We start from the raw sequence: 12,500 nt of genomic DNA on the forward strand, positions 1-12,500 counted from the left end.
GAAAGCTCTCTCAGGAGAGCCTTATTGCTTGATCATTGCAAAACACTATTTTTGCTTCGTCCTCCATTAGGTGTAAAAGCCTTCTTATGCTTCCATATTATCAAATTATTTCATGCCTTCTGTGAGATGGAATAACAGCCGTGGTATTTTATTGATAGAAAAAGTGATGGCATATATATACATACATACATACATACATACATACATACATGCATACATACATACATACATACATACATACATACATAGATACATACATACATACATACATACATACATATATACATACATACATATATACATATATATATATATATATATATATATATGTATATATATATATGTATTTATATATATACATATACTGTACATATACATATATATACACATATATATACATATACATATACAAATATTGTTTGTGTGTGTGTGTGTGTGTGTGTGTGTGTGTGTGTGTGTGTGTGTGTGTGTGTGTGTGTGTGTGTGTGTGTGTGTGTGTGTGTGTGTGTGTGTGTGTGTGTGTGTGTGTGTGTGTGTGTGTGTGTGTGTGTGTGTGTGTGTGTGTGTGTGTGTGTGTGTGTGTGTGTGTGTGTGTGTGTGTGTGTGTGTGTGTGTGTGTGTGTGTGTGTGTGTGTGTGTATGTGTGTGTGTGTGTGTGTGTGTGTGTGTGTGTATGTGTGTGTGTGTGTGTGTGTGTGTGTGTGTGTGTGTGTGTGTGTGTGTGTGTGTGTGTGTGTGTGTGTGTGTGTGTGTGTGTGTGCGTGTATGTGCGTATGTGTGTGAGTATGAGTGTCTTCATGAGTTTTCATTCTGTAGGCACAACAATATCTGTTTATATTTTTTATTTTGTCTATTTTTTTTCTCTTAATAAAACGATATTGATGCTTGAAAAAATAATTTTGATTATGCTTTTTCACAGAGAGGCACACTGTTCACTCTACTTGTGTATGTGTGTGCGTGTGTGTGTGTGTATATGAGTGTCTTCATAAGGTTTCATTCTTAATTAAAGCACAACAATACTTTTTATATTTCTTTAGTTTTTTTTTCTTTTTTGAAATCCAGATATTGATGCTTGAAAAAATATTTTTTATTATGCTTTTTCACAGAGAGGCATACTGTTGAATCTACTTGTGTGTGTGTGTGTGCGTGTGTGTGTGTGTGTATGAGTGTTTTCATAAGTTTTCATTCTTAAAGCTCAACAATATTTGTTTATATTTTTTCTTTTGTCTATTTTTTTTTTTTTTTTTGTGAAACCCAGATATTGATGTTTGAAAAAATAATTTTTATCATGCTTTTTCACAGAGAGGCACCCTGTTGACTCTACTTCGCTTCATTCTTTAGGCTCCACTGGGTATTTTGATTTTTCTACTCTTCTGTACCAGATCGTTTGACGTAGGGGAGCCCTTTGGGTCTCAAACGTACGAATCTTTCAAAAACCTCTTTCTTCAAGAGGACACTCAGGCATTCTTTAAGGTTAAATTTTGGTTCTTATATTGGAAAGGCATCTGTGAGGCACCACTAGAAACCCTTTTTATCTTTCTAAGCTAGATTGTCTAAGAGTATCTCCGAGTAGCCCTTGAGTTGAATTTTTTATTTTTATAAACGAAAGGTTGTGTGCAGCACCCTTGTAAACTTTTTTATCATTCAAAAACCCTTTCTTTTCAAGAATCTTTGAGTCAAAATTTTGATCTTAATACTGAAAGTCTTCTGGACCGGTGAAGACTTAGGAGTAATGTTGTGTGGAGTCTTGAGACGACCATCATTGGAAGAATCTTTACAAGGAAAAGACTGTTTAAACTTATAGGCATCAGACGAGCGCCATCTGCGACGTGGGGTTTTGAATTGACAGGGCATATCTCTTACCATATTAGATATAGAAGACTAAAACTTTATCTCATACTCCCGGCTGAAATCACACGAAGAAATACTTCCTCTTTGACAGCCTCCTATATAAACAGAAACTGTCCGAATCATATTTTTCTGACTCTTTTTACGTCCTCTGGCACCTGGCCAAAGACGTCTTCGGCAAATTTCTATTCTTGTGTTTATTCCCTCTTCTCCATGACGTTGCTGTCTCGTAGCTCAAGGAAACTGAACGCTTTGCTCAAATTTGTGCCAAAAAGTTCACCCTGGACATTGTCCATGGTAATTCTTTCTCCTCTACCTAATGACTCATATAGGTCTATGATATGATTTTCATAATAAGAATCCCTGTTCTATCTGCCCTTAATAGTAAGGAGATTATTGTAGTGGTGGAACTCTCCTTACCATTCTCGAGAATTGTGCTTCCATACTGGCTCTTAGTGTTTCAATTCATTCAGGGAATTTGTCTGTATACGACCTGTCCCAAAGCTCTACCTTTTCTTGAATAACTTTTTTTTTTTAACTTATCCATAGTTATTAGTATCCTCAAACACACTTTCATACCTATATAAAGTATCATAATTCCAGGGTAAATAAATATCGGTGAATGATTTCCTGGTTTTTATTTGTTTAGGTATTTCTCCAAAGTAGAGATATTCGTCAAAAAATATGATATTCACCCATGTCGTTTGGACACAGAGAGGGCATTCTTATATATATTTTTGTCACTCATAGGAACGAAAAACTTATATGTGAACATTCAGATTTATAATAAAAAGATACAGAATAATTCATTTATTCTAAAGGATACGCCTATGGTGACCCAAATGATATCTTTATGATTCATTTATTCTAATTGATACATCTATGGTGACTCAAACGATATCCTTATGATTAATCTATTCTAAGGGATACACCTATGGTGACTCAAATGATATCCTTATGATTCATTTATTCTAAGGTATACACCTATGGTGGCTCAAATGATATCCTTATGATTCATTTATTCTAAGGGATACACCTATGGTGACTCAAATGATATCTTTATGATTCATTTATTCTAAGGGATACACCTATGTTGACTCAAATGATATCCTTATGATTAATTTATTCTAAGGGATACACCTATGGTGACTCAAATGATACCCTTATGATTAATCTATTCTAAGGGATACACCTATGGTGACTCAAATGATATCTTTATGATTAATTTATTCTAAGGGATACACCTATGGTGACTCAAATGATATCCTTATGATTCATTTATTCTAATTGATGCACCTATGGTGACTCAAACGATATCCTTATGATTCATTTATTCTAAGGGATACAACTATGGTGACTCAAATGATATCCTTATGATTCATTTATGACTCAAATGATATCCTTATGATTCATTTATTCTAAGGGATACAACTATGGTGACTCAAATGATATCCTTATGATTCATTTATGACTCAAATGATATCCTTATGATTCATCTATTCTAAGGGATACACCTATGGTGACTCAAACGATATCCTTATGATTCATTTATTCTAATTGATACACCTATGGTGACTTAAATGATATCCTTATGGTCATGGTGAAGATACTCGTGCTCAAAAAGTCTTCCCAGCTCTCAAGGGCACATCGATGCCCCCTTCGACTCCAAACAAGCTATAATTTAGTTCGAGCAATTCCCCTCCGGGAGTGATGACGAACGGCGGTCGTTAAGGGCACGCCAGCAGAGGCCAGCCAAGGGTGGAGGCCGCGAGGATCGTGACTGGTCCTATTTTTAGATGCCCTTTTGTTTCCAATAGTCCCGGCTTGAGTATCCCTTCCGTATGCATCCCACTGCAATGCACAGGTCCAATGTGATTTTTAAGTAATTTTAGTTGAGTAAAACATACGTGCGCGCACACACATGCGTGAACACACACACACACACACACACACACACACACACACACACACACACACACACACACACACACACACACACACACACACACACACACACACACGCACACACACACACACACACACACACACACACACACACACACACACACACACACACACACACACACACACACACACACACACACACACACACATATATATATATATATATATATATATATATATATATATATATATATATATATATATATATATATATATATATATATATATATATATATATACATACACATATATATATGTATATATGTATATATGTGTGTGTGTGTTTGAACCAACGATGTGTAATTGAAATTAACGGTCTGTACAAAACTGATAAGTATCACAACTCACCTGTTCCAAACTTCCCAAAGATTGCTTCACCCGCTGCCATGTTCTTCCCCTTTTTGGCATTGAAGTCTCTGACTATACTCGAGTAGAAAAGTGGTGTACTGAATACTGAAGGAATAGAAAGTGGAAGGGAAACTGTTCGTTGCGACGATGAGATCGTAGGAGAACAGGAAGTCATACATGGTGTTTATGTAGAAGACGGAGCTGGGACAGCGGTATTTGTTGTCCGCTGTAGGGTATCAGGACAACTGCCCCCGGGACAACTGCCCCCGGGACAATTGCCCCCGTAGGACAACTGCCCCCGTAGGACAACTGCCCCCGACAACTACCCCGACAATTGCCCTGGAATTGGTTGCCAATTACGTAATTACTGTCCCGGGGGCAGTTGTCGGGGGGCAATTGTCCCGGGGGGTAATTGTCCCGGGGGCAGTTGTCCTAGAACCCCGCTGTAGATATACAAAAGTTACTGAATAGAGTGATAAAACAATTGCAAGTCAGTGCAAGGCAAAGAAAGTTGATGTCGTGTTGATAGGTGAGAGATAAGAGGAACTGTGAGATTTAGATAGATATTTAAGAAACACAGGCTCACATATAATGTGTGTGTATACTTCATAATAGAGCTTAGGAGAAATCCAACAGGGTTCGAAAGTTCCTCAAATTACTTTAGAAATTCCAAGAGCTTACATCCAAAGTAAGTATATCGAAATACTCATACATGGTGGCGTAATGGAAAACAAGTTTGTCTCACATTCGCTTAGTTGTAGGTTCGAATCCTTCACCCCTCTCCGATTCCCAAGCACACAGGGCAAAGGTGATAGCTTTGGCCACAGTTACGCGTCCCCTGACGTAGACTCTTCGCCTTCTTCATGCTAGTACGTCACGCTTCTAGACACATGCACACAACGTCACAAGGCATAAATTTTTCAGAATCTTACGGTGATGTTGCTCTGAACCAGGAAGTTGCTCACGAGTAAAACGCGGATGCCAGACTTTCATTCCACGCAGCTGCTCCGCTCTGTCAAAGGCAGACGAAACATCTGTGCAGGAATACGTGGATTTGATTACGCAACATGCAATTTGCCCGGAAACGAAGGGTGAAATGTTATCAGATATGTCTTCATTTTTCTGTGATGTGGACTTTCGTGTTCAGGGCATAAATATTACACAAGAACATAGTAATGAAAGAGACGGCTAGGGGCCATAAGGCCTACACTAGGCAGTCCCATGTCCATTACCACCTATCATTCCTATCCATAAAGTTATCTATTATTTTCTTAGAACGGCCGAAAGTTTCAGTGCTCACTGCATAGCATGCTGTAGATCATTAATTAATCTATTAGGCTTATCCTGTTCCTTAGCACTAGGTTTTTGACTGGGACTAAGAACATCCTAAACATACTTTTCTAATGACCTACCTACATAGGTACTTTTGCACATATATGCATACATACATGCATACATACATACATACATACATACATACATACATACATACATACATACATACATACATACATACATACATACATACATACATACATACATACATACATACATACATACATACATACATACATACATACATACATACATACATACATACATACGTACATACATACATACATTCATGCATACGTACGTACTTACATAAATACATATATACATACATACCTGCATGCGTACATCTATATATACATACATAATTACACATAACCATCCATATAGTACATACACATCAATATATGCATACACACATGCATACACACACCCAAACACACACACGCACACAGATACACACACACACACACACATGCCCACACACGCACGCAAAAAAAAAACATAAAGAAAAACATAAAACAATAAGAAATAATAATGGAACTGCAGAACATATAGTAGCATGAAGAAACAGAATTGTCCTAACCCAAGCTCTTAGTGCGATATCGTCCCAAAAGAAACACTCGGATATGGCTACATGAAAAAAAAAGAAAACAGAAAGAAACATTTCTGATGGAAGGGTCTTTGCCAGCCATTGAGAGCCCCTCGTTGCCTCGAGAGCTATTCCAGCCAAGAGTTAAGGAAGAGGAGGAGGAGAAGTAGGAAGAGGAGGGGAAGAAGGAGGAAGAGGAGGATGGGAAGGAGGAGGAGAGGTGGATGAAGAGGAGGGGGAGGAGAAGGAAAAGGAGGAGGTAAAGACGGAGGAAGATAAGTAGGAAGAGGAGGGGAAGAAGGAGGAAGAGGAGGAGGAGAAGGAGTAGGAGGAGGAAGATGAAGAGGAGGAGAAGGAGAAGGAGGAAAAGGAGGAGGAGAAGGAGGAGGAGGAGGAGGAGGAGGAGGAGGAGGAGGAGGAAAAGGAGGAGGAGGAGAAGGAACAGGATAGAGAGGAGAAGGAAGAGAAGGAGGAAGAGGAGGAGGAGGAGGAGGAGGAGGAGGAGGAAGAGGAGGAGGAGGAGTTGTCTGTATAGAAATCAACCTGCTTCTCTCTGGTATCGACTAGGACCTCGCTGACTCTCAGAAACCTCCGGAGAATTCTCTTGGAACCGTCGTTCTAGTCAGATGAAGAGGAGATTCGGAAACTGGTTTCGGGTTCTTCGTCTCTTCTCCCTCGAAAGCTGACAATCTCCTGAGTGTCAGCGAGCAGTTGCCGAGAGCACAGTGATGGCTTTTATCTTCGACTGCATCCAGCGGGTTATGAAAGTGCAACTCAAGGGTTTTGCTGCAAGAGGCTTTAGGGTGATATCGACCTAACTCTACCTCCATGTTTTATTCTCTCTGTCGACGTCCCGTCTGATTCAGTTGAGGACTAATGCTTCGAGTCTAAGTGGATAGGAACTATTTTGAATAACTTCGTTTGTATGCTTACCCTATTTGACGCCAGGTGTTTTTTTTTTCTTCTTTTCTCGTTCTCCTTCTTTATCCTATATCCATTTTGCTTCTTCCTCTAACTCTTCTTTTTCAGCATTTTCCTCTGACGTTTCTTCTTCATTGTCTTCTTTTTCATCATATTCTCTTGCTTTTCTTCCCGTACCTCTTCATCTTACTTTAATGAAGTATATGATCACTAAGCCGCGAAACTTTTTTAATATTCATTATCGTTCATCAGTTCCACTGAAAGCATTCATATTCATTTAGTTTTATGTCTCTCCAATCTGTGTCGGTTAGAATGATATGTGCTATAAATAGATTGAGAATCTTAGTTATAAGTATCAATTGTCAATAATATACTCTACTTCTATTTGTGTGTTTTCCCTCTGTCTCTCATACATGTACAATATATATAAATATATATATATATATATATATATATATATATATATATATATATATATATATATATGTATATAAATATATATATATATATATGTGTGTGTGTGTGTGTGTGTGTGTGTGTGTGTGTGTGAGTGTGTATATATATATATATATATATATATATATAGAGTATATATATACATATTTACATATATATATACATATATATTTATGTTTATATATATATATATATATATATATATATATATATATATATATGTTTGTATGTATATATATATACATATACATATATGTATACATATATACATATATATATACATATATATGCATATATATATACATACATATATATATACATACATATGTTGTATAGACACGGTAAAGGAAACATGGACTGGAGGTGAAGCTTTATTCCTTTGAGAAAGTCGTTAGACGAAACGTCAGGAATAAAGCTTCACCTCCAGTCCATGTTTCCTTTACCGTGTCTATACAACTTGTTCACATGGATTTTCATATACATATATATACATATACATATACATATACAAATAATTATGAAAGATGCATATATGTATACATACATTAATTATGTTTATGGGGCTGTATGTAAGTGTGCTTCATCAAAGCTCATAATACTTTTTCAGAATTCTGTTTGATATCTTATACGAGGGGGTATCAATATAATATTATCATATCCAGTTGATAATTTTTTCTCTTCATTATTGCTAAAGATATTGTTACCAGATTAAAAATTAATCAAACAAAGGAATCGAGGCATTGAATATATGATATTATTACGCTTGATAGAGTCTGAAGTACTCAAGAGGTTCTTGAGGGGTTGATATTCTTTAACGTAATATTCAATGTATAATACATATAATATATATTACATACAATATCTAGTGAATAATCCATGCAATATATAATATATACAATATCTGATGAAGTACACTTTTTATGTATGCACAATAAGAAAGAGTTATATAAAACAGTAGTCATAAGTGAAGGTGCCATTTTCATCTACAAAATGTTGATTAGTCTTTGATTCTTAACCAGAATAAAGTCTTTAAAATATGTTAATATGATAAAGGGCTCACTTCCCGTATTTATCAATTTATTTATTTATCTATTCATTTTTCTTCGATAGTCCACATGATTCCAGTCAGCTGATAATGGACCTGGTAACTTGTCCTGGAAGCCTTTCGATTACCCCTTTCGTTACAGTGACGTGGTTCATAGATTTTTTTTTCCAGGCAAATTCGTTTGATGATTGTATGCAAGAGTGCTGTGGTAAGAAAAGTGTCCATAATAAATGGCTTTGGGAGGGTCAGCATCAATAAAAAGCTAAAAAAAAAAAAAAAAAATGAAAGCGAAAAAAAAGTGACTGACATAACATTCGCTGCATAATCGATGGTCCTAAATGAGAGGAAAGGTTACACAAAAATGTAAAAGAAACAAAAATGACCCGTATTGCGAAGTTACATAGAGGCGATATTTCTGCTCCTGAAATTACCACCAACCTTTTAGAGTCTGCATGTCTATTTTCATTTGTGTGCATTCCGTCAGACATGTAATACGTTTCACCGGGATTAATGTCTGAAAATAAAGTGCGCGCCATGAATCTCTCCCTTTATCGAATGACATTACATCATTGCTACGACTTTCCAGAAGCTTTCCATGAGTTTACAAACTTCCAGGCCCTGATTTCCTGGAAGTCCCAGCCGATTCATTGATCTGCTTCCCACTTTGCAAAAGAGTATTAGAATTCCTAAGCCTGATGCTTAAGAAAAGGAGAAGTAAATGTATGATCATCTTTTGTTTTAATTTCCACCTTATCTACTAATGCTTCCCTGCTTATAACGTTAAGGTCTTCCAGTCAGAAACCTTTCCATAACTAAACTCATGAACAAAATTGCTTTCGTAGTCGAGGAAAAGTAGTTTAGAAATTAAATTGAGATAGTCGTATCCTTTCTAGCTTCGGAACCATTCCTATGCTGATCCAATATATCTAGAGTGTCCTTTCTAGAGCATGAGCTTGGGGAAATTTAAAAAGGTCTTTACAGTAAATCACTGCAAATTAAGTTTCAAATGAATTGGCCGTCTTTTAATATGATGATAATCATTTCATTTCAAGCCTCATAACCTAAGATGGACTCCCTTTAAGCTAGAAGACTAATTGCTTTAGACTTCAGCCAAGCCAACCAAATGGCAGGCACATTTGACATTGAGTGGGAGAGAGAGAGAGAGAGAGAGAGAAAGAGAAAGAGAATAAGGGAGAGAGAGAGCAAGAGGGAGAGAGAGAGAAAGCAAGAGAGAAAAGGGGATAGTAAGACAGACAGACAGAGAGAGAGAGAGAGAGAGAGAGAGAGCAAGAGAAAGAGACGTAACCATGATCATAAACTACAAGCGGGCGTGAATTCAGACCATCTATTAGGCTTTTAACAACAAATCATACCTAATTGAAACCAGGCCAGTAAAATTGATATAACAGTGGAAGTAAAGTATGAGAGACCAAATCTGTATCATCCAGAACTACAGTAGTGCAAACCTAGTGGCGTGTTCAACTCGACCAATCATAGACTGAGCTAACCTATACTTAGTACAGAAAATTTTGGTCTAACTATTTATAACATAGAGGTGGTGACATTTGAAGTTAGCTAGTTATCGTCAAATTCTGGTCTATTTTCTATCTCTACTCTCCATGTTCTTATTGTCCCAATACGACGTCCATTCATCTGTCTACTTCCCCCAGCGCTATCTCCTACCCTCTATGATCATAGAAGCGCTGGTAAACTGTCGGAGATAATGACCAGCTCTTCTTATCCCTTGTTTATTGATCAACCGATGTCTTCATTCGCTCTGTCCCCCTTTTCCTTCCTCCTCCTTATACATTTTTCTTTTCTTTTATTTCCTCTTCCCCCTCTCATTCTCATTTCTTCTCTCCCTTCTTCTCTCTCCTTTCTGCCCTTCCTCTCCATCCTTGCCGTGCAAATTGTTAATCCACCCTTTATTCCCTGCCTTTCTCTCGACTTTAGTCCTGTTCTCATCTCATTTCTTCTTTTCCTTCTTCCTTCTCCTTTCTCTTTGTCTGCCCTTTTCGGACCCTTTTGCGTTTCAACCTTTCCCTTCTCTGTCCTTGAATGTGTCCGAAAGCCTACCACCCTTTATTCCCTGCCTTTCTCTCGACTTTAGTCCTGTTCTCATCTCATTTCTTCTTTTCCTTCTTCCTTCTCCTTTCTCTTTGTCTGCCCTTTTCGGACCCTTTTGCGTTTCAACCTTTCCCTTCTCTGTCCTTGAATGTGTCCGAAAGCCTACCGAGAGATTCTGGAAAGCCAGGACTTGCCGAAGCCAGACCCCGAGTCTTCCGCCCACTCAACACCCACCTCCCGGTGGTGGTGGTGGTGGAGGTGGGGGCGGGTGGGACCCGTTCAGGAGGACTTGGCCGAAAACTGACGCCCTTAGTCATGCGATCAAGATATCTGGGAGGTTTTCCGTCTTCATTAGAGCCGCGGGGCCTTGTGATCAGCCGCCAAGGGGCTCATTACTTCCGCCAAGATCACCGTTTTCACTTTCTTCCGAAGGGGAGCCCCGTCGATTGAGGCCAATACGCGGGATTAATGTCCTCGGACCTTCCGGATGCTCATTACTGGCCTGTGGGTCTCAGACTCCACTGCTTTTTGTGTAGGAGGACGTCGGATAGGAACACGGTCAGTTAGCACGAGAGTGCCATCGCTAAAACTGTCTTTATAAGAATAGGTATATGGTGGAATACATAGAAATGTGATTTTAATGTACTCGGACCTTCCGGATACGCATTACTGGCCTGTGGGTCTCAGACTCCACTGCTTTTTATGTAGGAGGGACGTCGGATAGGAACACGGTCAGTTAGCACGAGAGTGCCATCGCTAAAATTGTCTTTATAAGAATATGGTGGAATACATAGAAATGTGATTTTAATGCCCTCGGACCTTCCGGATACGCATTACTGGCCTGTGGGACTCAGACTCCACTGCTTTTTGTGTAGGAGGGACGTCGGATAGGAACACGGACAGTTAGCACGGGAGTGCCATCGCTAAAATTGTCTTTATAAGAATAGGTATGTGGTTGAATACATAGAAATGTGATTTTAATCGGGAAGAATTGTTTGAAAACTGTAGCAAGTTCAGCAATATTAAGACAAGTATTAGACTTTCAATCTCAATCTGTAGTCCTTCGAAAGGGAGAGACGTCGATTAGTGATCATTTTTATAATGAGTATTATTTCTAATATCATAATCTATTGCAATGGTAAATATTCGATAGGATTTATAGAAATACAATTTTTATTGTGAAGAGGAGACGAAAACGGGAAACTCAGACCTCCATTGCCATTTGAATGGAAGGCACATTTGCACGCTGTGTAGCTCTCGCAATATGTCACCGCTAAAGTTATTAGTTATTATGAAGGAAAGCACAAATTTTGGGTTCATACATACGCATTTCTATTTGGAAATAATACATGGAAACCTAGAAACTGTAGCGATATTAACGTGGGAATAATGAGTTAAGAAGCTTAGGTTGTTCAGTTGACAAATATTAAGAAAACGAGTTTCTGGTTGGACTCGCAGAAATGTGTTTGTAATTGGGAGGAACAGTCAGAGATCTACAGAATAGCGATGACATTAGTGTAGGAATAGGGAGGGCTGAGGTGTCCTCCATAGTGAAGATTGAGCTCGATGGGTCTGACCACGTGACAGATTGCGCCTCCGGACATGACGACCCCCCGTGTTCTGGCAACGGCAGCTGGACACGCAATGGTCCGGAATGGAAATTGACTTGGCTGTCAATTCCCCGTCCCAGTTCGGTTTCCTGGACACCCACTGCCTCCACCACCACCTCCACCACCACACCTCCACCCCTCCACCACCAATACTACCACCACCTCCACGACCAACATCATCTCCACCACATCTACCTTCATTGCCACCACTACCTTTACTACCACCGCTACCACCACCACCACAGCTACCACTACCTCTACTACCACCACCACTACCCCCACCACCAACACAACCATCACTACCACTACCACCACC

The 12,500-nt window shown here is 38.7% G+C and overlaps 1 protein-coding gene across 3 annotated transcripts in view; it reads left to right on the forward strand.

Moving 5' to 3' along the window:
* The window catches only part of LOC143020132 (zwei Ig domain protein zig-8-like), an 849,626-nt gene that overhangs the window by 80,668 nt on the left and 756,458 nt on the right, over positions 1-12,500 (forward strand). The window lies entirely within an intron of this gene.

This window comes from Oratosquilla oratoria, chromosome 39, assembly GCF_046742065.1.
Source record: "Oratosquilla oratoria isolate Oo_2021 chromosome 39, ASM4674206v1, whole genome shotgun sequence".
NCBI classification, from domain to species: Eukaryota; Metazoa; Arthropoda; class Malacostraca; order Stomatopoda; family Squillidae; genus Oratosquilla; species Oratosquilla oratoria.